The 25748-nt window shown below is 46.7% G+C and overlaps 1 long non-coding RNA gene across 1 annotated transcript in view; it reads left to right on the forward strand.

The window, feature by feature from the left end:
• LOC134809859 (uncharacterized) overlaps nt 1-18139 on the forward strand; it is a 30786-nt gene extending 12647 nt beyond the window's left edge. The window contains exon 3 of the long non-coding RNA XR_010156421.1: nt 17637-18139. This is a non-coding gene — a long non-coding RNA (uncharacterized LOC134809859). The remainder of the gene's footprint in view (nt 1-17636) is intronic.
• Nucleotides 18140-25748: the final 7609 nt, after the last annotated feature.

Below are 25748 nucleotides of genomic sequence, written 5' to 3' on the forward strand. Positions count from 1 at the left end.
CCTAATTCTGTGAAGAATGTCAATGGCAGTTTAATGGGAATAGCATTGAATCTATAAATTATGTTTGGCAGTATGGGCATTTTCACGATATTGATTCTTCCTATCCATGAGCATGGAATGTTTTTCCATTTGTTTGTGTCCTCTCTGATTTCCTTGAGGGGTGGTTTGTAGTTCTCCTTGAAGAGGTCATTCACATCCCTAGTTAGCTGTGTTCCTAGGTATTTTATTCTCTTTGTAGCAATTGTGAATGGAAGTTCATTCATGATTTGGCTCTCTGCTTCCAGTCATAGTTTGTACATTCTTTGAAGAGAAGGGGTCTTGCTCTGTTGCTGAGGCTGATCTTGAACTCCTAGGCTCAAGGGATCCTCCAGCCTTGGCCTTACAAAGTGCTGGGATTACAGGTGTGAGCCACTGTGCCTGGTGAATACATTCTTTAATAGCAAACTGTTAATTTATTTAACCATTTCCCTACTGATGAACATATTTAGGTTGCTTCCTTTTTTGTCATTAAAACCAAATTTCTTGGTTCCGCTTACTTCTTTTTTTTCTACCTTGAACAAATCTTAAACTCCTTTTCCTCTTTTGGGTGAACTTTAGGGTTGGTTTCTCACTGCCACGAACATCTGTTGGAATTTTGACTGTGATAGGATTAAACGTATAGATTAATGGGGGAGCATTAGCACCTTTATAATATCAAATCATCTCTTCCAGAAAAATGATATCATTTCCTTTTATTCCTGTCTTCTTAAAAGGTTTTTAGAAAAGGTTTTGCTGTGTTCCTGCACATCTTTTTCTTTAGAGTTATCCCAGGTATTATGTGGGTTTTGTGGCTTTGGTGAATGGGATGCTCCATTACGTCTCACATTGGCCATTGCTTGGGTGTCAGAACCCTTTTGGTATTTATATGCTGACTTTATACCTGGTGACCTTCTGTTATATCCAAGGGGTAAAGTGGGCCCTGCATATTGGCCCCATGTTTTCACTTCTTCACAGCAGGCTGGGGCTGTTAGCTCAAAGCCAGCCAGCAGCAAACTCAAATTTTCACACATCCATTTGCATTAAATATAGCCCAGAGAAGCATATTGTTAGCCACTTAGAGCCTGCCAGCTTTGCACAGTCTGCCCCATTCCACCACACGGCACCCACCATCTGTCAGCCACAGATAAGGGGCTACAGAGAGGTCAAGACTTCAAATGGCTGCTGCCCTTTGGAGGTTTCTGACCGAGAGATGATTCACCTAGATAGGTAAGCCCTCACAGAGTCCCTTCTCCCGGAGTCCCCTTGCCCTCCCTCCCTTCTGGGTGTGGCCCAGTGCTGTCTTCTCTGGAAAGTGTCCCAGCTGTCAAAAAGCAGCCCAAAGGAAGCTCACGGTGTGCCAGTGCCACCTCATGGTCATACCTCTTCCTTAATCAGCCCCGAAACTCCCAGTCTTGCCAGACCTTGCTGAATTCCTTTCTTATTTCAAATTGTGTTCAGTCAGCATAACTTTATTTTTCAGGGACTGCACAGTCAGCCGTGGCTTCTCTGCATCTTCTTTTCTATTATTCACATTTCATTTTCTTGTCTCACTGCATTTACCTTGAGTTGGTGTTGAATTTTAGCAGTGATGGTGGCCCTCGTTGCCTTGTTCCTGTCTTTATTTATTTTTATTTATTTATTTATTTATTTATTTATTTATTTATTTATTTATTTTTGAGACGGAGTCTCCTTCTGTTGCCCAGGCTGGAGTGCAGTGGCACGATCTCAGCTCACTGCATCCTCTGCCTCCAAGGTTCAAGCAATTCTCTTGCCTCAGCCTCCCGAGTAGCTGGGATTACAGGCGCCCGCCACCACGCCCAGCTAGTTTTTGTATTTTTAATAGAGACAGGGTTTCACCATGTTGCGAGGCGTGTCTCAAACTCCTGACCTTAGGTGATCCACCCACCTCGGCCTCCCAAAGTGCTGGGATTACAGGTGTGAGCCGCCATGCCCGGCCCCTTGTTCCTGTCTTTAATGAGGTTGACTTGAAACTTTTGGCATTTCGTATGCTGCTTGCAGTAGGCTCCCAGTATTTAAGGGCACGCTGCTCAAAATATATCCAGTATACCTCATTTTCTGTCATATCCCTATCTACTGCCTTACTCCACACCACCGATACCTCTCACTTGGATGAGTACACCAAGCTCTTGTCTCTTCCCTACTTCCACACTTGAGCTTTCTGTACCTCCCAATAGATTCTCTACAAAGCAGCTCAAGTTGTCGTACAAAATAATAAATCAGATCCTGGCTCTTTTTTGCCCAAAACCTGCCAGTGGCTTTTGCATCACACTAAGAATAAAACCCCAGTTCCCTTTACCAAAGACTTCAACAGTGTGTGCTGCAGGGTGGGTTCCCCGAGGGTGGCTGCTGAGATGGGGCTTCGGATGCAAGCTGTTACTGCGGGTTATCCACTGCGGAGGGAAGGGAAGTGCAGCAGGCTTGGGCAGAGGAAGAGATTCCATGCCTCTGCCAGCCTAGGGTAGGGTGGAATCTGGAGTGGAGACCCATCAGAACGCCCCCATGTGCCTGAGAGGGCTGGGCTTCCGTCCGCCACCTCCCTCAGTCACCGGATACAGGCAGCTTTGGAAGGGGGATGCTGAGCTTGCAGCTGAGGTGATTATATGGTCCCTGTTATACTTCACATTTTACTATTTTCTCCTGGCTTTAATGTCCTTCTTGCTGAAGTGCAATAGCAATGTCTTCAGTGAGATCTGTGGGGAGTACACTGCTTGGACATCTGAAAATGATGTTCTTTCACCCTTACCCTTGAATGCTAATTTAGCTCCATACACTCTAGATCGGGGTCAGCAAATGTCCCTGGCCAGAGAGTAAATACTTTAGTCTTTTCAGTCCTTATGATCTGTGTTACCACTCCACTGTTCTAGCACCAAAGCAGCTGTGGACAATATATAAATGAACGGCTGTGGCTGTGTGCCAATAAAGCTTTATTTATAAACACAAATGGTGGGCCTGTTTGCCAGTGGGCTGTATTTTGCTGCCCTCCCTGCTCCAGATTTCTATTTTTTTTTTCAGATTTTTTATGATCATCTTTATTTTTTTTAGAGACTGAGTCTTGCTCTGTCACCCAGGCTGGAGTGCACAGGTGTGACCACAGCTCACTGCAGCCTGAACTCCTTAGCTCAAGTGATCCTCCCGTCTCAGCCTCCTGAGTAGCTGGGATTACAGTTTTTTCAGAGTTTTATGTCTGCTTCTAGGCTGAGTCCCCAGGTCCCAGGTGGAGCTGTACCTCTTGACTAAAGTACCCATGCTTAGCTTGTGTCCCGTTTTGCACGTTAGCAGCAGGAGGGTGCTTCCCGTGCTGCTCCACAGGTCAGCTTCCTGGGAAATCCCACCGGTCATGTCTCTCCCAGTATGGCTGGGACCTAGAGAACAAGGGGGTGCACATGCCGCCTGAGTGTGTCATCAGAGGGGATTCTGTCTCCTCTGATGCCACGAATGGCTGCTGTTCCCACACAGGCTGTCTGGGTGGCAGTGCAGATTGGTGTGCCTTTTCTGGAGGGAAACCTGCCAGTGTGCACACAGGACCTTAACAATGTATACTTCCACATCCTGAAGTGTACACTGAGGAAATGCTCAGACAGGACACAAGTACTCTTCAGAGTGCTACAGGAAGGGGGTCCCGATCCAGACCCCAAGAGAGGGTTCTTGGATCTCGTGCAAGAAAGAATTTAGGGCGAGTCCACGGAGAAAAGTGAAAGCAAGCTTATCAGAGAATTAAAGGAAGAAAAGAATGGCTACCCATAGAGCAGCCCCGAGGGCTGCTGGTTGCCCATTTTTATGGTTATTTCTGATGATATGCTAAACGAGGGGTGGATTATTCATGCCTCCCCTTTCTAGACCATGTAGGGTAACTTCCTGACGTTGCCATGGCATCTGTAAACTGTCATGGCGCTGGTGGGAGTGTAGCAGTGAGGACGACCGGAGGTCACTCTCGGCTGGGTTTTGGCCGGCTCCTTTACTGCAACCTGTTTTATCAGCAAGGTCTTTCTGACCTGTATTTTATGCTGACCTCCTATCTCATCCTGTGACTTAGACTAACTAACCATCTGGGAATGCAGCCCAGTAAGTCTCAGCCTCATTTTACCCAGCTCCTATTCAAGGTGGAGTTGCTTTGGTTTACGTGCCTCTGACATTTCCCCCTTCCCTTTTATAAGAGAACCTTTAATCCTAAGGGTTGCAGAGGGATGAAGATCCATCTTCTGTAACTTCTTCAGGCTGAATAGGGGTAATGATGTTCCTGCCTAACTCTGAGGTTCTCTTGCATTCAGGGTAGAGAAGAGCTCAGTTGGAAAGCATCAATATGGTAGGGTGCATTCATAACTCTTGAGTTTTGACAAAAGGTGATATCTGCAAGATTAATAAGTGTTTAAGAAAACATTCAGTAAGCTTGTCCTATATTCCTACACAAAGAGTATAACAGCAATATATTCCATAAGAGTAAACCAAAATAAGTAAAGTTATTCCAAGTAAACTAAATTAGAAGGCTTTTCATGAACTGGGCATGTTGGAACTAAGCTGACATGGGGTTGTTAGCTGATTGTAATGTGCCCAGAATTAGAATGCTGATCCAGATTTTTACATTACCCATCCCTCTTGTTTCTTCTGAGCAGCAGACAGAGATCGCTGGTTGGTTTACAGGAATAAGCAGGGTTAGCCTGAATTGCAGAAACAAACTTAAAAGCAACTAATGAGACTAGAATTTAATAACAAGTGTACCATAGTTCTTGAAACATAATATTTCTCTCTCCAGTTTCTCATTTTTACTAAAGACAAATCATGGTAAGACTGATTTGCTTTATTACACTTGGCCTTTGGCCTGATTATTTGTATAAAGTGCAGCAAGAATAATTATTTTCCACAGAGGCTCTTTTAAAATTGGCTTTGCTGGAGCTCTGTTCTGTAGAAGGAATTTTAGGTAAGGCTTTTTAAAGCTAAGCTCAGCCGTAGGTTTGTACCCTCAAATACCTATGAGTTGAGTTAATTCCTCTCCTCTTGGGGTCCCAAGATAACTTGGGGCTCCTGGACCTGTCAGAAATTGACATTCTTTACTTACCACAGGTCAGAAACCCTATGCAGAGACTATTGCAGACAAGGTCAGACCAATTCTCCAAGGGGCTTTTATTGGCTTTACAAGTTAAGTTTGATTCCTTAAATGAAAGCACACCATGCCAGTTAAAGCCTTGGTAAAATTTCTCCAATTGTGTCCTGTTACAAAAGAAAACAGATTCTCACCCCCAACCCCCCACCCCCTTTTGTTTTTTTGAGACGGAGTCTCACTCTGTTGCCCAGGCTGGAATGCAGTGGCTTGATCTCAGCTCACTGCAACATCTGCCCCCTGGGTTCAAGTAATTCTCCTGCCTCAGCCTCCTTAGTAGCTGGAATTACAGGCATGTGCTACCACACCTGGCTAATTTTTATATTTTTAGTAGAGATGGCCTTTTGCCTTTTTGGCCAGGCTGGTTTCGAATTCCTGACCTCAAGTGATCTGCCCACCTTGGTCTCTCCAAGTGCTGGGATTACAGAAACGAGCCACTGAGCCCAGCCCAGAAAACAGATTCTTATCTCACTTATGCAAAAAACTATATTGCCATAAATTAAGAGTATTCACAAATAGTTTCCAAAATTTGGAGAAATCAGGTAGAGAGAAACAAATATGCTCCAAATTTTGTTCACAGGAGTATAGTTTACTTAATTGCTAAAAGCTGTAAATAGCTCAAAAGTTTTCTTCACTCTGAAAAACAAAACAAAGAATCAGCAGCATTTTAAGCAAAGTTAAAAAGATTATTTCAGTTTTCTATTGGTTCAGTTAATTCAGTTAACTCCTGTTCTATTTGATATTCATGAACATTCCAGCTCTTCATGAGAGTTCTGAAAGTTGTTTCCTCTATTCTAAAGTTACAGTTCCAAAGTTATTAGAAACCTGTATTTAAGAACACCTGTTAGAGTTTTATAGTTGACTATAAGCCACCCTCTAAAGAGGATTAAAACAAGACAATGATTATCTGTGGATGATAAAAAGTTTTAGGACAGTCGCTATTAAAGCCACAATTAATAAGGAAATTTGGTTACTTCTGTGGTACAAAAATTTTTACATGACAATTAATAACTACACTAAGTCATATTAGAATTATGAGTTTCCCATAACTTTGGAACATATACCAATTATACCAAATCTTACAGTCTTTCACCAAAAACACATTTTCAACTTTTATTTTTGGCAAAAACCTTGGTAAGTTTGAGATTTTAATTATTTACTAGGTGTGGAGCCTGCCTAGGACATACTAGGCAGAAGTGCAGATTTAGAGCTGACTCTCCAGCATAGCTAGGGGGCGTGGCTAACTCCACACGTCCCCAGGGCTTACCTAGCTGTAAAGCCGGCAAGTTGTACAGTAAGAGTCATAGTGGCATTTTATGAAGCATTTAGAAAGCCTGACAACCTTTGAATTGTACAACAACATTTCTTGCATAAATTCCTTTTCACAAATCCTTTCACGACTTAAACGACCTGAGACATTCTTGGACTTTCTGATTTGCCCTAAACATTTCTCCTTTTAAACAACCAGTCATTTTACTTTAGGACAATTTTTTTTTTCAAGATGGAGTCTCACTCTGTTGCCCAGGCTGGAGTGCAGTGGCGCAGTCTTGGCTCACTGAAACCTCCACCTCCCAGGTTCAAGCAGTTCTCCTGCCTCAGCCTCCCAAGTAACTGGGATTACAGTCTCGTGCCACCATGCCCCACTAATTTTTGTAATTTTTAGTAGAGATGGGGTTTCACCATGTTGGTCAAGTTGGTCTCGAACTCCTGACCTCAGGGTGATCTGCCCACCTTGGTCTTCCAAAGTGCTGGGATTACAGGCGTGAGATACCGCACCCGGCCTAGGACAAGAATTTACCATACAAGGATGTTTTATTTCCTTCTTTTTTTTTGAGATGGAGTTTCACTCCTGTTGCCCAGGCTGGAGTGCAGTGGTGCAATCTCGGCTTTCTGCAACCTCCACCTTCTGGGTTCAAGCAATGCTCCTGCCTCAGCTCCCAAGTAGGTGGGATTATAGGCATGTGCCACCATGCCCAGCTGATTTTGTATTTCTAGTAGAGATGGGGTTTCACCATGTTGGTCAGGCTGGTCTCAAACTCCTGACTTTAGGTGAGCCACCTGCCTCGGCCTCCCAAAATGCTGGGATTACAGGCATGAGCCACCGTGCCTGGCCCAAGATCCTTTCTCATAGAAAATCTTTCTTTATAATCTTTGTATAGCTAGGAAGCATGGCTAATTCCACATGTCCCCAGGCCTTATCTAGAACCTAATGGTTTTTTTTTTTTTTTTTTTTTTTTTGAGATGGAGTCTCACTCTGTCACCCAGGCTGGAGTGCAGTGGCACGATCTCGGCTCACTGCAACCTCCGCCCTCCGAGTTCAAGCAATTCTCCTACCTCAGCCTCCCAAGTAGCAGGGATTACAGGCGTCTGCCACTGCGCCTGGCTAATTTTTTGTGTTTTTAGTAGAGATGGGGTTTCACCATCTTGGCTAGGCTGGTGTTGAACTCCTGACCTTGTGATCCACCCGCCTCAGCCTCCCAAAGTGCTGGGATTACAGGTGTGAGCCACCACGCCTGACCCTAATGGCTTTAAGGTAGGTAAATTGAACAAGTTTTCAAAGTTAAAGAAGCAGTTTATGACCTTAAAGCATTTAGCAAACTTAATATCTGACCTGCATAATTTAGACTAAATGTTTTTATCAATAATTTTTAAAGCTGTTTTTATTTCCCAAAGATTACTAAAGTTACATGAACTAAAAGGCGTTACAGTTTTTATTTTGCCTTCAAAATATTTAAGTGCTTATTTTTGTTTAAGCCAGTTAATTAGAGTTCTTTTATATAAACATTACACAGAACACATATATAGCTACACAGAAAGAAGAAGATTACTACAGTAGTTGTAAGATTTTTCATTTGCCAGTTTTTAAGTTTCTTAATTGGATTACTGGCTTTTGGGTGGAGCCCTTGGAAGAACAGGGCCAGGAAAGGGGTCTGTGGTGCCTCCTGTTTTTCTCAAGGAGTCCAGGCTGTTAGAGCTTGAATAGCCACTTTTAATGAAACTGATTGTAACCGTAGTACTCATTAATAAAGTCCTTTTAGATCTTATGCCAAACGGCCAATATTTCTGGCCTTTGAACTTTACCAAAGGTAACCTCCCAGGGGCTTAGAGAAAGGAAAATTTAAGACAATCCACGGAGGAGGAGAAAATAGACAAGGGCACGCAGATATTAAACCAGAAAGGACTTACTTCCAAGGTGGGGAATTGAACCAGGACCGTGACTGTGAAAGTGCAGAACCTTAGTTACTGAGCTCTAGCATGGGGCAGCCTCCGTTTCCCTTCCCAGAAGGGAATAGTTAATTTTGAACTTGCAAAGGCTTTTTATTTAATAGGATTTTTAGAGCTAACTATGACATGAACCCTAAAATTCCTGTTCCTTGGAAGGCAGAGACCAAAAGTACTGCCATGTGGTTACAAGGTCAAACTCCCAAGGACATAAAACAAGGTGGAGACTTCATCCAGGTTTTTGTTTGTTTCAGGGACCTGCAGCCAAGTTTGTTACTGACCAGCTTGCTGGGTTGTCTTGAAAAGTGGGCTTACCGGTGTTTTAAGGTCATGTTTTATCCTGAAGTACCCCTCAACACAGAAAAATGAATTCATAGCATAAAATACAACAGCTTAAAACTAGCCTTAGAATTCTTTTTCGCATTAATCAAAACTTGACAGAGGAGATAAACAGTTTTTTTTTCTCTCCCCATTCATTCAACCATTTGCACAGAGAGAGAAGCCAGAAATCTGACTGGTAAGAAATTCTTACCCTTTTGCCAATGTGCCAAGCTTCTGGGTTCCCTTTCCCTAAGCAGCCCTAGTGATCCAGCTTGTGGCACCATCGCCCTGGGGGTCAAGCCACATTATAAAGGACATTATTATTTTTTGTTCTGGCCAGAGCAGAATACATGTGATCAAACACAGACATTAGCCACTCTGCTTAGCACACAGTATGAAACTGGCAAGGCTTAAATTTGCCCCCAGATGGGCCCCGTCATCTTTAATCCAACTTCCAACTTGGAGTATCAACACGTGGTCTCTGGGCAAGATGGTTGCCCTGAGTAACAGAAAAGATAGAAAAGGAAAAATAGAGAGGGGAAGTATTGCCTGAGGCAGGGTGGAGAAGGTGAAGAGCTTAGGGAGGCCAGAAAAGACCCACTCATTGCAGCTGACAATGAAAAGCTCAGGCAGCCGCTTGTGGGTAGCACAGGAATCTTTTCCAGCCGTCCCGTAGCGCTCAAGTTTCCCCGTTTAGGGAGGAAAAAACTCCCCATGTCCCATGATCCTGTACAAGCCTAACCCTGTCACCCACAGCCATCAGCAAAGAGTGCAAGGCAGATTAATCCAAAGAGAATAGCTTTTAACATCTCCTAGTGCCAGACCTGTTCTTAGCTGAGAGGGACTGCACTGAGAGTCTTTAACCCCCTAAATCTTAGAAGGGACTCTAACCCTCCAACCCCCTAAATCTTAGAAGGGACTAACCCTCCAACCCCCTAAATCTTAGAAGGGACTCTAACCCTCCAACCCCCTAAATCTTAGAAGGGACTCTAACCCTCCAAGCCCCTAAATCTTAGAAGGGACTCTAACCCTCCAACCCCCTAAATCTTAGAAGGGACTAACCCTCCAACCCCCTAAATCTTAGAAGGGACTCTAACCCTCCAACCCCCTAAATCTTAGAAGGGACTCTAACCCTCCAAGCCCCTAAATCTTAGAAGGGACTCTAACCCTCCAACCCCCTAAATCTTAGAAGGGACTAACCCTCCAACCCCCTAAATCTTAGAAGGGACTCTAACCCTCCAACCCCCTAAATCTTAGAAGGGACTCTAACCCTCCAACCCCCTAAATCTTAGAAGGGACTCTAACCCTCCAAGCTCCTAAATCTTAGAAGGGACTGTAACCCTCCAACCCCCTAAATCTTAGAAGGGACTCTAACCCTCCAACCCCCTAAATCTTAGAAGGGACTCTAACCCTCCAAGCCCCTAAATCTTAGAAGGGACTCTAACCCTCTTAAGTTGGGCCTCTAACCCAAGTTTGGTCAAGCATTCTTGCCTTTTATTAAGAGGGCCCTCTAACCCACTCTGTCTTAGGAGAGACTAACTTCCCTAAGTTGGGCCTCTAACCCAATCCCATTCTTTACCCAGGTACTCCACCACTTACCCAAAGTCGTCCAATCAGTGCTGCAGTGTATTTCCTTTGGGTCAGGGGTCTCCTCAGTATTGTCCCTTCTGTGGTTTGTGAAAAAGATGTTACTGGACCCCACCACTTACCCAAAGTTAGCTTTTGGGTCAGGGGTTTCCGCAGTATAGTCCCTTCATGGTCACCAGAAAGATGTTACAGGAAAGGGGACCCGATCCAGACCCCAAGAGAGGGTTCTTGGAGCTTGCACAGGAAAGAATTCCGGGCAGTTCCACAGTGCAAAGTGAAAGCAAGTTTATTAGTGAAGGAATAAAAGAATGGCTACTCCATGGACAGAGCAGCTCTGAGGGCTGCTGGCTGCCCATTTTTATGGCTATTTCTTGATGATATGCGAAACAAAGGGGGGATTATTCATGCCTCCCCTTCCTGACGTTGCCATGGCATCTGTAAACTGTCATGGTGCTGGTGGGAGTGTAGCAGTGAGGACAACCAGAGGTCACTTTCATGGCCATTTTGGTTTTGGTGGGCTTCGGCCAGCTCCTTTACTGCAAACTGTTTTATCAGCAAGGTCTTTATGACCTGTATTTTGTGCCAACCTCCTATCTCATCCTGTGTCTTAGAATGCCTTAACCATCTGGGAATGCAGCCCGGTAGGTTTCAGCCTCATTCTACCCAGCGCCTATTCAAGATGGAGTTGCTCTGGTTCACACGCCTCTGACAAGAGCATTATCACTTATAGCAAGGACTTGAAACAGCCGGCATCACAGAGCATGCTGGGGCAGGAAGTTAATGACACAGAAAATCTGGTACAGTTTTGTGAAAGTTGTGGGATAAAAGAGTGTTCCTACACCATGATTTCCGTGATGTAGAAGAGCCTGGGAGAAAAGACACTGAAAGGTTGCTAGTGGTCACTTGCGGGGATTGGGATCTGGGCTAATTTTATTTTCTTCTTTGCACTTTTCTATTTTGTCCAACTTTTTTTTAAATAATGGGCATATATTAACTTTTAAAAAAAAGTTTGTCTGACTTTATCTTTAATGAAAAGGTATGTTAAGGTATAATACATTAAATGTATATGTACATTAATATATAATATGTACATTGCATACATAAATGTGTACATTAGTACATAAAAATCTGAAATACATGCACATGGGAAAAAAGAATTGAAACCATATAAAAATACGTCTGGAGGACAGTTTCCCTCCTGTGCCTGTCTCTAAATTTCTTTCCAGGGCAACTGTCACTATCATTTCCTGTGGGTGCCTGTGGAGATATTTTATATAACAGTCATGAATATGTATAGAACACCCACGTTTTTTCACAAATGTTGCATTTTATTCAGGCTTTTCTGCTCCTCATTTTCTTTCCCTTTTACTTTTTCTACATGAGAACTTAGCTCTATTTATTTATTTATTTATTTATTTATTTATTTATTGTTTTTTTGAGATGGAGTTTCACTCTTACTGCCCAGGCTGGAGTGCAATGGCGTAATCTCGGCTCACTGCAACCTCTGCCTCTTGGGTTCAAGCCATTCTCCTACCTCAGCCTCTTGAGTAGCTGGGATTACAGGCACCTACCACTATGCCCAGCTAATTTTTTTTGTATTTAGTAGAGACGGGGTTTAACCATGTTGGTCAGGCTGGTCTCAAACTCCTGACCTCAGGTGATCCAACCTGCATCGGCCTCCCAAAGTGCTGGGATTACAGGTGTGAGCCACCGCGCCAGGCCTATTTTTACTTTATTACTATTTTTTTTTTGAGATGAAGTTTCGTGATTGTTGCCCAGGCTAGAGTGCAGTGGTGAAATCTTGGCTCACTGCAACCTCGGCCTCCCAGGTTCAAGCGATTCTCCTGCCTCAGCCCCTGAGTAGCTGGGATTACAGGTGCCCACCACCATGCCTGGCTAATTTTGGAATTTTTAGTAGAGACGAGGTTTCACCATGTTGGCCAGGCTGGTCTTGAACTCCTGACCTCAAGTGATCTGCCTGCCTCGGCCTCCCAAAGTGTTGGGATTACAGGTGTGAGCCCCCACGCCCGGCCCAACTCTGTTTTTTAAATGTAACTAATACAACCCAAGACTGTTCATATCTACGCGCACAGATCTACTCAGGCTTTTCAATGGCTTCATGGTGGTCTGTTATCTCAATGTAATCATAATTTCATCTGACTCCATATGTGGACATTTAAATGTTTCTAATCTTTGGCACAAGTGTTAATGTAGATGTATATACATGTGTAAATCACTAAGGGGGTGTCAGATTGTTATAATCACTTCCAGCAATCCAAAATCCACTTCTAGCAACAAGAAAAGTGACAGAAAGCCTACCTCGTGGGGGGAAGGGGGGAATGGTCTTTTTGATAAATAATTCTGGGTGAACTGGAGATTTGTATGGGAAAGGCTTGTCTTGATCCACCTCCCACCACACCAAAAAACCCATTCCATACGGACTGCAGAGCTAAGTGTGAAAAGTGAAAACAAATCAAGCTTTTAGAGGAAAATATAGGAGGACGTCTTTGTATCCTTGGAGCAAATAAAGATTTCTTTATCTTTCTTTCTTTCTTTCTTTTTTTTTTTGAGATGGAGTCTCATTCTGTCACCAGGCTGGAGTGTAATGGCATGGTCTTGGCTTACGGCAACCTCCGTGCTCCCAGGTTCAAGCGATTCTCTGGTCTCAGCCTCTCAAGTGGCTGGGATTACAGGCGCCCGCCACCACACCCAGCTAATTTTTTGTATTTTTATTAGAGACGGGGTTTCACCGTGTTGGCCAGGCTGGTCTCAAACTCCTAACCTGCACTAACTCCTAACTCCCTAAACAGAAGTGCACTAACCTAACTCTGCCCTCCTTGGCCTCCCAAAGTGGTGGGATTACAGGCATGAGCCATCACGCCCGGCCTAAAGATTTCTTAAAACAGTGCTCAAAAGTGCTAACCGAGAAATTGATAAATTGAACTGTATTGAAAACAAGAAATTCTGTTCATCAACAGACACTGTCAAGAGAGTGGGAAGGATAGTTGCAATATATGTGTATATCCCAGACAGGACTTGTATTCAGCCAATACAGAGAACTAGAGCTTATGAAGGAAAAGACAGACAACCCCATGGACAGATGGGGATACTTCACAGAAGAGGATTGCTAAATTGTCAACCATCATGGAAGAAGTGTTCAATTGCACTGATCATTAGGAAGATGCAAAGTAAAACCGCAACATGAAATCACTACATCCCCACCCGGCCCACGCCTGAAATGAAAAAGACAGCAAATATCAAAAGCTGGGGAGGATGTTTGTTGTAGTTTTGAGCTGTTAGGTTTTGGGGTAATATGTGGCAATAGCTAGCTAATGCATCTGAGTCGTTTGGAGAGGGTTTTAGGAGTCATTGAGAAGATGAAATGGATACATTTTGGGACTCATTTTAAAGTAGCTTGGTCCTTTCTATCAAGATGCAATGAAAAATGAAAGCAATTATCTAGGTAATTTGACCAACGTAATATTAATTCCATTTGGAGTTTTCCAGTCAAAGTTTATGATGTGCCTTTTATTTTAATTGAATTGCTTTGTAATGGTCCTGATTCCCATTTCACTTGGCTGAGGCCAACTCGGCCTTGATCTCCAAATTTCCTTCCAGCGCTGGAAACCTCTTTGGCAATTGGGGGTAATCACCCCTCTGATGTTGCTGCATCCAACTGTAAGAGACGAAAGACATTTTTTCTGAGAAAAAGCTTGCACGCAAGAGAATGCAGCACTCACTAGCATGTCATAAAGACTCGGGCCTGACCTTTAAAACCAATTACCACGATATCCACACCAAGCTAAACAAAACAACGATTAGGGGGACAGAGCTGAGCAGGCTTTGGAAACCCCACACCAAGTGGTTTCACTGTGCCCTTTCTATAAGACTGTTCCCCCTTAAAACACAGCATAATGTCCGAGGGGGCTTCCATCTGGAAAAATCGCCCTGGCCTTAAACCTCGTCAACGTAACGACGCAGTCATCCTTCAAAGGAAAATTCCAAAGGCAAGGGCAGGCGCTCGCCCTTGAGTTTGGCTTCCTTTTACAGAATCTCTTTCTCGGCAGCAGCCACATGGCCGCAAGCTGTTTAGAAGTGCAAGCCCTGGCTGGGGCGGTGGCTCACGCTTGTAATCCCGGCACTTGGGGAGGCTGAGGCAGGTGGATCACCTGAGGTCAGGAGTTCAAGACCAGCCTGGCCAACATGGTGAAACCTTGTCTCTACTAAAAATACAACAAAAAAAATTAGCCAGGCATGGTGGCGGGCACCTGTAATCCCAGCTACTCAGGAGGCTGAGGCAGGAGAATTGCTTGAACCTGGGAGGCGGAGGTTGCAGTGAGCTGAGATCGTGCCATTGTGCTCCAGCCTGGACGACAAGAGCGAAACTCTACCTCAAAAAAAAAAAAAAAAAAAAAGTAAAAGTGCAAGTCCATCCCCACTCATGATGACGGTGAGTCCCAGGCACACGGAGGGGCAGTCCTCATGCAGCTGGCAGGCTCTCAGAGGAGTTTTCTAGCCTCTGACGGTGTGTAGTCTCGGGGCGGGAAGGGGAGTGCCATGATGCCGGCTGTGGCCATGGCCACCCCTTTGTCCCCACATCGTCTAAGGATTTTCACCCCCACTTGCAAACACGGGAGATGCTTCTGGAGGCGGGACAGCGCCCGGCGTGCTGGGGAGGACAACTGGGGCTCGCTGCTGCTTCAGGGAGGGCACAGCGTCTTCACAGCTAATTCCCACTGGGGTTTATTTGTTGCCCCTGTTTGTGTCTGTGGGGCTGGGGCTCAGCTCCACGTGGTCACCCAGGACCCAGTAGACAGGGTGGCCATTGCAGCAGGTGCCCGTGAGGAGAAGACACTCCCACAGAAGGAGCACATGTCGCAGGCACTCACGGCCCACTGGCCAGAGCTGGCCACGGCCCCCTTGCTGCTGGGGGAGCCCGATGGCTGTCTCAGCCACAGCCAGGCATGGTGGTGGCCTTGCCACCCGGCGGCATCCCCGGTGCTAGACACTAAGCTCCCAGAGGGCAGAGAACACAATGCTTTTGCTCCTCCTGCCTCCATGGTTTGGCCCTCATCTTCATTCCCACGAGGAGCCCTTTCTTCTGTGTGCACGCATGTGTCTCTGTGTATGTGTGTGTCTGCATGTGTGTGCATGCATTGGCACTGGGAGCCTCTGTCGTGGTGTTATTTTTCAGATATAACCGACATCTGATTTCCCTCTGTGATTTTTTGGCTGCTTGTTTTTAGCCCCAGCATTCTTTTCTCAATAGCACTCTAGCAGAGCTTTTATCCCAGCTGAATACAGTCTGCACGCAGGAAGTGTGAGCTGGTTCTGATATCGGTGGAATAGCTGGATTGTAAACCTGCGGCATGGGAGTCCTCAGGAGCTGCCTCATTTAGAAGCATCTGGGCTGTCATCATTTTGAGCTTGTGCCTCCTTAACTGAGAAATGACAGAGCTGAGCAAAGCCGGGAAAGACGCAGGAAGGAGGCCTGGCAGCCCTGAATCAGTTTCTCCAAGAAACAGGCCTGAGGCTTGAAGAGATTCAGGTTAGAAATCAATGAGGAGATTTTTTGGTCTCCGCTAATTTTTTAGATAATCAGGTGAGATCCAAGTGTACCATGCTAAAGATTTTTGAACGTTAAAATTGCTTTTTCATTTTTGATGGGCCATTCTACCCCTGGGCATCTACCCAAAGGAGCTCAAAGTAGGGACTTGAGCAGACACGTCTTTGCCAATGTTCACAGCAGCACGGTTCACACTGGCCAAGAGGTGGAAACAACCCAGATGGCCAGCAGTGATGAATGGACACACAAAACGTGGTCTAAACATAGAATGGAATATTATTCAGCCTTAAAAAAGAATGAAATTCTGACACGTTCTGCAACATGGATGAGCCTTGAGGAGAGTACGCTCAGTGAAATAAGCCCGACACAAAAGGACAGCTATTGTGTGGTTCCGCTGGTCCGAATTTCCAGACTAAGCAGGTCTTACACAGAGACAGAAAGTAGAATGGTGGGTGTCGGGGCTGGGGGAGGGCAGCTGGGAGCTAGTGTTTGATGGGGACAGAGTTTCTGTTTGGGAAGACAAGAATGTTCTGGAGGTGGATAATGGTGATGGTTGCACACCACTGTGAGTGTGCTTAATGCCTCTGAACTGTACACCTAAAAGTGGCGGAGATGGCAAATTTTATGTTATATATAGTTTGCCACAATTAAAAAAATTAATAATGTAAAAAACATACCTGGGATGGGTTTGCAAAAGTTCTGCCAGAAACAGGAATGGATGTGTTTAGGAGAATCTGGGCAGAGAACCAGGAATGAAAGCCAATTAAACCTCTTTGAGAACTCTTACTTAGGCAATTTTAATTTCTTCTAAGTAGTAAAATATGTAAGACCAACAAATTAAATACTTCTTGCAAAAACAAAATTGACAAAATGTATGGCTCATTTACATTGTAAATCTACAATTAAGATGGGAAATAAACCAATTCTGGACACCTGAACCGGTGAGACGAGTTGAATTGTGTCCTCCAAAATTCATATGTTGAAATTCAAACTCCCAGCATCCCAGAATGTGACCTGATTTGGAGATGGGGCCTTGGCTGAGACAGTCAACTTAAAATGAAATCATTAGGGTGGGCCTTAATCCAGTAGGACTGGTGTCCTTATAAAGAGGAGAAATTTGGAGACATACACACACAGGGAGAGCGCCGCATGAAGATGAAGGCAGAAACTGGGGAGATGCTTTCACAAGCCAAAGACTGCCCAGGCTTGTGAGCAAAAACAACCTCCAGAAGCTGGAAGAGAGCCTTGCACAGATTTCCTCCCGGAGCCCCTAGAAGGAACCCACCCTGCCAACACCTTGATTTGGAACTTGCAGCCTCCAAAACTGTGAGATGATAAATTTCTGTTGTTTAAGCCACCCAGTTGGTGGTACTTTGTTACAGCAGCCTTAGAAACTAATGCAAGTAAATAAAACACCAGAAAGATTTTCCTTTTCCCTGTATTGTGTTCGGATTTCCCTCTGCTCATGAAGACACCCCTCATATTGGCTTAGGGCCCACCGTAATCTCCAGTGTGATCTCATCTTAACTAATGACATCTGCACAACCCCATTCCCAAATAAGGTCAGAAGGACAGGTAGTGAGGGTTTGGACTTTAACGTCGTTTTTGAGGATCCTAGTCAACCCATAACAGTCCACACTCTGATTCCTCCAAATTCATGTCCTTCCCGCAGGCAAAATGCCTTTATCCCATCCTAACATGCTCCGAAGGCTTAAGTATTCTAGGGTCAACTTTGAGTCCAAAATATCATCTAACTACCATTATTAACTCAAAGTTCCAAATCTCTGTTCTCCTCTGTTGTTTCAGGCCTTGCAGAGAGGAGTGCTTGGTGAACATTTGGTGGAGGATACGGAAACCCACGTGGATTCCAGGTGCTGACTTTTGTGCCACTACAGAGTCTAGCGTACATTAGGAAGACGATGCCAACCACCACCATCTATTGACTTACTCAACGTTTACTGCACACCTACTGTGTGCAGGGGTCCTGGGGACCCCATAGATGAAAACATAAGCACATGATCAAATGTAAAGCTGGGCTTCGTCTATCACAGCGGGTACCATACAGTTTTACAATCGTGTACCTGTAACAACCTGGACAAGGCACGGGATTGATTTTCAATTTTGTAAAACAGAGCAAAAGTGCTTTTATTGATGTTTCTTTTCTTTTTCCTGAGATCTTATGTCCCTAGACAGAACTATAAAGTGTTTTTATATTAAAGATCTGTGCCTCAGACTTTAAAAATATCTGTAGAATGTGTAGTAAAGTTATCCATTTCATTTGTGATAATGGTCATTTTTATTTTCTCTTTTGTTCCTGATCAATCTAACTAGAATTTATAAATTTAACAATTTTCTCAAGAACTAACGTTCTGTTTCATTGATGTTCTCTATTATTTTCTGTTCTCTGTTTCATTGATTTCAACTCTGATTTTTATTATTTCTTTTCTTCTTTTTATTTTAGGTTTCATTTGGTCTTTTCTAGTTAAGGTGGAAGCTGAGGTCAATAATTTGCCTTTCTTCTTTTCCTTAAAAAATTGTTGGCCAGGTGTGGTGGCTTATGCCTGTAATCCCAGCACTTTGGGAGGCTGAGGCAGTCTGATCACCTGAGGTCAGGAGTTTGAGAACAGCCTGGCCACATAGTGAAACCCCGTTTCTACTAAAAATATAAAATTAGCCAGGTGTAGTGGCGGGTGCCTGTGATACCAGCTACTCGGGAGGCTGAGGTGGAAGAATCACTTGAACCTGGGAGATGGAGGTTGCAGTGAGCCAAGACTGTGCCATTGCACTCCAGCCTGGGCAACAAGAACGAAAATCTGTCAAAAAAAAAAAAAAAAAAAAAAAGAAAAGAAAAAAATTGTTTTAGGCTGGGTGTGGTGGCTCACACCTGTAATCCCAGTGCTTTGGGAGGCTGAGGCAGGCAGATCACTTGAGGTCAGGAGTTCGAGACCAGCCCGGCTAACATGGTGAAACCCCGTTTCTACTAAAAATACAAAAATTAGCTGGGCATGGTGGCGTGTGCCTGTAATTCCAGCTACTCAGGAGGCTGAGACAGGAGAATCGCTTGAACCCGGGAGGTGGAGGTTGCAGTGAGCTGAGATTGCACCACTGCACTCCAGCCTGGCTGACAGAATAAGACTCTGTCTTAAAAAAAAATTGTTTTAAAAACAGCTTTATTGAGATATACTTCACATACAGTTCATCCTTTTAAAGTATGCGAGTCAGTGGGTAGTATATTCTTAGACAAGTTCAACCACCACTAAAATTAATTTTAGAACATTTTCTTCACCCCAAAAAGAAACCTATATTCATGACTTCAAATTTCTCCTTCCCCAGCTCCTGGCAACCAATAGTCGACTTTCTGTGTCTATAGATGTCCCTGTTCCAGACATTTCCTATAAGTGGAATCATATATGATCTTTTGTGTATAGCTTCCTTCACTGAACATAATGTTTTCAAGGTTCATTCCTGCTGTGTTAGGGCCTCCTTGCTTTTATGGCCAAATAATACTCCATTGTATGGGTAGGCCACGCTGTGTTTATCCATTCACCATTGGATGGACATCTGGTTTTTTTCTGCCTTTTGGCTATTATGAATAATGCTGCTATGAACATTTACATGTACATTTTGTGTGGATGTATGTTTCCTTTTTTGTTTTTTTTCTTTTTTTTGAGATGGAGTCTTGCTCTTTCGCCTAGGCTAGAGTGCAGTGGCGTGATCTCAGCTCACTGCAACCTCCACCTCCGGGGTTCAAATGATTCTCCTGCCTCAGCCTCCTGAGTAGCTGGGATTACAGGTGCCTGGCACCACGCCTGGCTAATTTTTGTATTTTTAGTAGAGACAGGGTTTCACCACATTGGCCAGGCTGGTCTCGCACTCCTGACCTCATGATCCGCCCGCCTTGGCCTCCCAGATTGCTGGGATTACAGGTGTGAGCCGCTGCGCCCGGCCTATTTTCACGTCTCTTGGGTGTGTACCTAGAGAGGGAATTGTGGGGTTCTATAGTAGCTCTGTGTTTCACCCGTGAAGACCTGCCAAACTGTTTTCCAGAGCAGGTACAGCATTTTACCTTCCCACCAACGGTGTATGAGGGTTCTTATTTTTGCACGCCTTCACCCACACTTATCTGCCTCTTTTTCCCGCGGACTTTTTGATTCTAGCCATTCAGTGCATGTGAAATGACATCTCGTTGTGGTCTTGATTTGCATTTCCCTGGTAACTAATAATGTCTAGCGTGTCTTCATGTGCTTGGACCATCTGTATATTTTCTTTGGAAGAATGTGTGTTTAGATCCTTTGCCCATTTTTAAATTGGGTTGTCTTTTTATTATCGAGTTACCTGAGTTCTTTACATATTCTGGATACAAAGCCCTTCTTAGAAATATGATTTGAAAATATTATCTCCCATCCTGTTGGTTATCTTTTTACTTACTTACTTTTATTTTTTGAGACAGGGTCTCACTCTTTTGCCCAGGCTGGAGTGCAGTGGTGCAATCTTGGCTTACTGCAACCTCTACCTCCCAGGTTCAAGCAATTCTTCCACCCCAGCCTCCTGAGTAGCTGGGACTACAGGCATGCACCATCACACCTGGCTAATTTTTATATTTTTTTGTAGAGGCAGGGTTTTGCCATGTTGGCCAGGCTGATCTCGAACTCCTGGCCTGAAGTGATCGAATCGCCTTGGCCTCCCCAAGTGCTGGGATTACAGGCGTGAGCCACTGCACCCAGCCTACTTTCTTGATAGTGTCCTTTAGAGCACAACTGTTTTGAATTTGCTGAAATCCAATTTATTTATTCTTCCTTTTGTTGCTCATGCTTTGGTGTCAAGGCTAAGAAGCTGTTGCCTCCATGAGGTCCTGGAGACACGGCCCTCTGCTTCTTCTAAGAGCTTGATCATTCTAGTGCTTGCCTTTAGTTCTTTGTTTTTGAGGGAACAGAGGCCATTTAGCTTGGAGAAGGAGGGAGGGGTATGGTAGCTACTGGCAGACTCAGAGGGGCTGTCCTGGCATAGTGTCCAGAGGGCATTGGGACCCTGAGGACAGCTGGAGCCAGTGTGTGTGTGGGTGGGTGGGTGGGGGGGCGGTGGAGGGGTAGGGGAGTGGGATACAGTTAGGCAGACCCTGTATCAGCTCTAAGAATCTGGGGATGAAACAGGCTGGGCAGGGAGGGGTCCTTTGGAGCTCTCGCCTCTCAGAAGCAGGACCCAAACCAACTCCCCAGCTCCCCCAGCATTCCCCCTCCAGCTTGAGGCAGGGCTGGTGTGGGGTGGGAGTGGGGAAGGAGCCCTGGTGAGTCAGATGGAGAACAAAGGGCCCACCTTGGTGGGAGGAGGGAGAGAGGAGGCCGAGGAGGGTGAACTATGCAGACAGGTGGCCTGCGAAGGGTGCTGTGCTGCCCTTGGGCTCTGGGCGAGGCCTCTATCCCACCGCAGGAAAACCCTCCTTGCAGGGAGCTCATCTTCCGCCTTTCAAAACTTCAGGGCGCTCCTCAGGCATCGCACAGGGTAACGGCTTGGACAGCAGCAGCATTGGCTGTTCACAAGCATCTTGTGGTTTTTCAGAGCCCTGTCCTGCCGCTTGGGGCAGCACTTCCTCCCGCCGGGCCCTCTCCCTTCCTCTCTCCAGACGCCTAGTCCTCACATGGGCACCTTCCCTTTCCTCACCCTCCAGGGTCGCCCAAATCCCATAGCCCTTATCACGTGCTGTGGATGCCAACACGCAGCCAGGCCACTGTTTCTGGGGAGCAACCAGGGGATCGGGCAGCCCAGGTAAAGGCTGCCGTCCCAGAGCTGTGGGAAGGGAGGGGACAGGACAAGAAGGAAAGGAAGGAAAAGCGTGCGGAACCTGCAGTGCAATTGTTGGGGGGAAGCCGGTGAGAAGTCAGGCTTGGAGAGGGCAGATACCTGTTTCTGCCTCCACAGGACGCTGCTCTCAGAAGGCAAAGAGCTCTTGGGCTGGGCATAGTGGCTTACGCCGGTAACCTCAACACTTTGGGAAGCCAAGGCAGGTGGATTACTTGAGGTCAAGAGCTCGAGACCAGCCTGGCCAACATGGTGAAACCTCTTCTCTACTAAAAATACAAAAATTAGCCGGGTGTGGTGGCATATGCCTGTAATCCCAGCTACTTGGGAAGCTGAGGCACGAGAATCGCTGAAACCCGGGAGGTGGAGGTTGCAGTGAGCTGAGATTGCACCACCGCACTCCAGCCTGGGCGACAGAGTGAGACTCCGTCTCAAAAACAAAAACAAAAATTAAAAATAATAAAAAAGGCGAAGAGCTCCTGGTGGATGGAAGGACAGCTTCCAGTATTACCCAGGTCTCAGGTAAGCACTCTCTTGATTCTCTGGGACTCAGTTTCCCTGTCTCCTGCTGTGAGGTGACAGTTGCTGTGGTTGATCCATCCAACCTCACCCTGAGCAATTTTAGGGGCTGGGCCCTGAGCCCTGTCCAGGGCCGCAGAGGCTGGGGCGCTGTGATCCAGGGGCGTCTCTGCAGCGGCGGCGAGACGGTCGTGATAGTCCAACCTGTCAATCTCCCAGATGGGGGCAGTGAGGCCCAGAGAGAGGAGAGGACTAAACCGTCAGCGGGACTGTGAGCTCCCGGAGGCAGGGCTGAGTCTTTTATTTTTCTTTTCATGTCTGTATCCCCAGCACCCAGCCAATGGCGGGGCACTTACGAGGTCTTCGGAAGCTGCCTGGTTGCCTTGGGTGCAGTGTTTTGTGATAGAATCAAGAGTCGGAACCTGGACCCCTGCTTCTTGGCCCGCTTTCCACTGCGCCGGGCTCCGAGTTAATGGCGGAGAGGGCAGGGAGGTCCTGAGCCCCGCCCACCAGGCTTCCAATCACCAGTGCCCCGGCCCCGCCCCGCCCCGCCCTTGCCCTGAACCCCGCCCTTCCTTGGCTCCGCCCCTGCCCCGCCCTCGTCGCGGAGCCAGGTTCTACCCCGGGACATCTCGCTGGACTCAGCCTCCCACGGGATTCAGGAGTGCGGGGATGCTCTTTGTGCTGAGAACTCGCTGGTCAGGCTGGTCAGGCTGCTTGGCCTCTTACTCCATCTGTAGAGTGGGCTCAGGCCTGATGGTGATCGTGTCTTGTTTTGTCACGCTGGGATTCGTGTCTCTGGACATTTTCCTGCTGTGTGCAGCACTTGGCCACGCAGATGACTGGACAGCTGCCAGGAGCACTGGCCGTGTGCTCCAAACTCAGCTTGAGGAAGTCCTCGGGAGCAAAGTGCAAGTGGAAAACGCTGTGAGGGAAAAGCTGTGGGCGGGGAGTCAGGGGCCCAGGGCACGGGTCCAGTCCTGTCCCTGACTGGCTAGTCCACAAAAGCCTGTCCCCCGGCGTCAGTTTTCTGTGCCTGGATTACATGGCAGTTGAGTCCTAAACACTGAGGGACAGACGCTGCCTCTAGTTCCCGCATCTGGCTCAGTCCTTACAGAGGAGCTGTCTGGAGGACTGGCGGGGCTCTCGGCTTCTGTTCTCCCAAGCTCCTCCACCCTGCCTGTGGGCTCTGCCAGGAGCAAGCGCCTGACGACCCTCTCCTGATGTTCCCTTCCATTGGGGAGGTCCCCCTCCTCCTACTCAGAGGCAGAGTTCGTAGATGAGGTGGGTCGACAGGGGCCTACCATCTTCCCTCTGCCCCATGATGACAGATACCTGCCCAGGCTGTGGAGAACCATGGTCAGTTTGTCCAGCGCTGGAGCTCATGTTAGGCATCTCACTGGCCTGCAGACAGAAGCCATATTCTCCAAAATCCCTTTCCTTAGCAGTAAGGGGGTATCTTGGTTTCCCATTTGCCAAGTCCTGTGTGCGGTTTCTCCCCTGAGTTGGAACACAGCAGAGGTGCTGTTGGCTGGCCACTCCATGCGTCCGGTCAGGTGGTTCCTCTCACAATCCTGGGTGGCTCCCTGCTGCCAATAGGATGAAGCTCACATCTCTAGGATAGCTGGCCCCATGCACCCCTGCCTGCACCCCAGCCTCAACCTTGTGCCTGCACCCCAGCCCTCAGCCACATTGAGCTCCTGCAGACCCTCTGCTTTGCTGCACTGGCCTTTGAAGATTCTGCTGACTTACCTGGAATGTTCTTTCCTCCCCTCCTGAACACCCCAACCGAGGCTCATTGCCTAGCTAATAGCTATCGTTTGACTCAGGTCCCAACCTGGTTGTCACCTCCCCCAGGAAGGATTCCTGGATTGCCCAAGCTAATTTAGGCATCGCCTCTGCCTTTCTCCATCGGGGTCCTGGCCACAGTGGGAGGTCTTTGCTTCTTGGGCTGAGGACAAGGGCCTGTCAGGGCTGTTGGGCAGAACTGTGACCCAGAGCTAGCAGGTGCCCCGGGAGGTCTGAGGGAACTTTTTCTCCTTTCCTCCCCTGTCACTGCCCCTGCCTGCCCCTCCCTTCCTCGTTGTCTTCATTCACCTCCTATACTCTTTTTTTTTGAGACAAGGTCTTACTCTGTCTCCCAGGCTGGAGCACAGTGGCGCAGTCTTGGCTCACTGCAACCTCTGCCTCCCGGGTTCGAGTGATTCTCCTGCCTCAGCCTCCCGAGTAGCTGGGATTACAGGCACATACCGCCAGGCCCCGCTAATTTTTGTATTTTTAGTAGAGATGGGGTTTCACCATATTGACCAGGCTAGCATCCAACTCCTGACCTCAAATGATCTGCCTGCCTCGGCCTCCCAAAGTGTTGGGATTACAGGCATGAGCCACCGCGCCCGGCCACCCTCCTATACTCTTGATTCCCGACATACTGGGGTTAATGACCGAGCTGCAGAGGGGCCTCCTTCAAGCCCCTGACCCCCTTGGATTCCAGCCTTCTCTCTGGGCCCTCCTTGCCTTCACTTCCTCCATGCCAGCCTTGAATTATGGGACCCGTCGGGCCCATTTGCCAGGTGTCTGGCCCCGTCTGGAAGCAAGTGGTTTGCTTCGAGGTGATAAACGTGGCTTGCTGGACTTGGCCCTGAGCCAGCACGCGTTGTTCGGCTATGAGCCACCATGTGCCTGCCCCTGACTCTGCAAAGAGTTCAGCCAAGAAAGAGGACTGAAATACATTCTCCCCGTTTTGTCTTTGTTTTTGGAAATATCTTGCACATGCTATTTATGTTTTTGAAAAAAATCAATGCAACAAATTGTGTGCAATATGCTCCTTAGCTAGAGGAGGTGGAATTATTCTTGTCTCTGTTTTTTCAGTCCCACTGTGAAAGAAGACACCCTGCGGTAGCTACATCCCCCCTGACAGTGGCTGGTGGCCTTGGGAGATTTGTCTTCAGAAAGCCCAGGCGGAGCGGGAGTTTTGACTTTTTGTTTTGTTTTGTTTTGTTTTTGAGATAGAGTCTCACCTTGTTGCCCAGGCTGGAGTACAGTGGCACGATCTTGGCTCACTGAAACCTCCATCTCCCGGGTTCAAGCGATTCTCCTTGAGTAGCTGGGACTACAGGTGCCCGCCACCACACCCGGTTAATTTTTTTATTTTTTAGTAGAGACAGGGTTTCACGATGTTGGCCAAGCTGGTCTGGAACTCCTGACCTCAGGTGATCCACCCGCCTCGGCCTCCCAAAGTGCTGGGATTACAGGCCTGAGCCACCGCGCCTGGCCAAGTTTTGACTGTTTTGTGCCACTGGGCAAACACATTTGCACTCATTGGCCCATGAGTGTTTTGAGGAAAATATGTGAATATGTGTGCCCCAAATTACCCACTCTCTGGGGCTCTGCATTCAGCCTGGGCTGGTGGGGAACCCTGCCATCTCTGAGGCTGGTGGAGCAGCCATGGGGCGGGGTGAGGTAGAAATTCCCCTTCCTCACCCCTATAATCTCAGCACTTTGGCAGGCCAAGGTGGGCAGATTGCTTCTGTCCAGGGGTTCCAGACCAGCCTGGGCAACATGGTGAAACCCCATCTCTACTAAAAATATAGAAGTTACCTGGAT

The sequence above is a fragment of the Pan troglodytes genome, chromosome 3 (assembly GCF_028858775.2).
Source record: "Pan troglodytes isolate AG18354 chromosome 3, NHGRI_mPanTro3-v2.0_pri, whole genome shotgun sequence".
NCBI lineage: Eukaryota > Metazoa > Chordata > Mammalia > Primates > Hominidae > Pan > Pan troglodytes.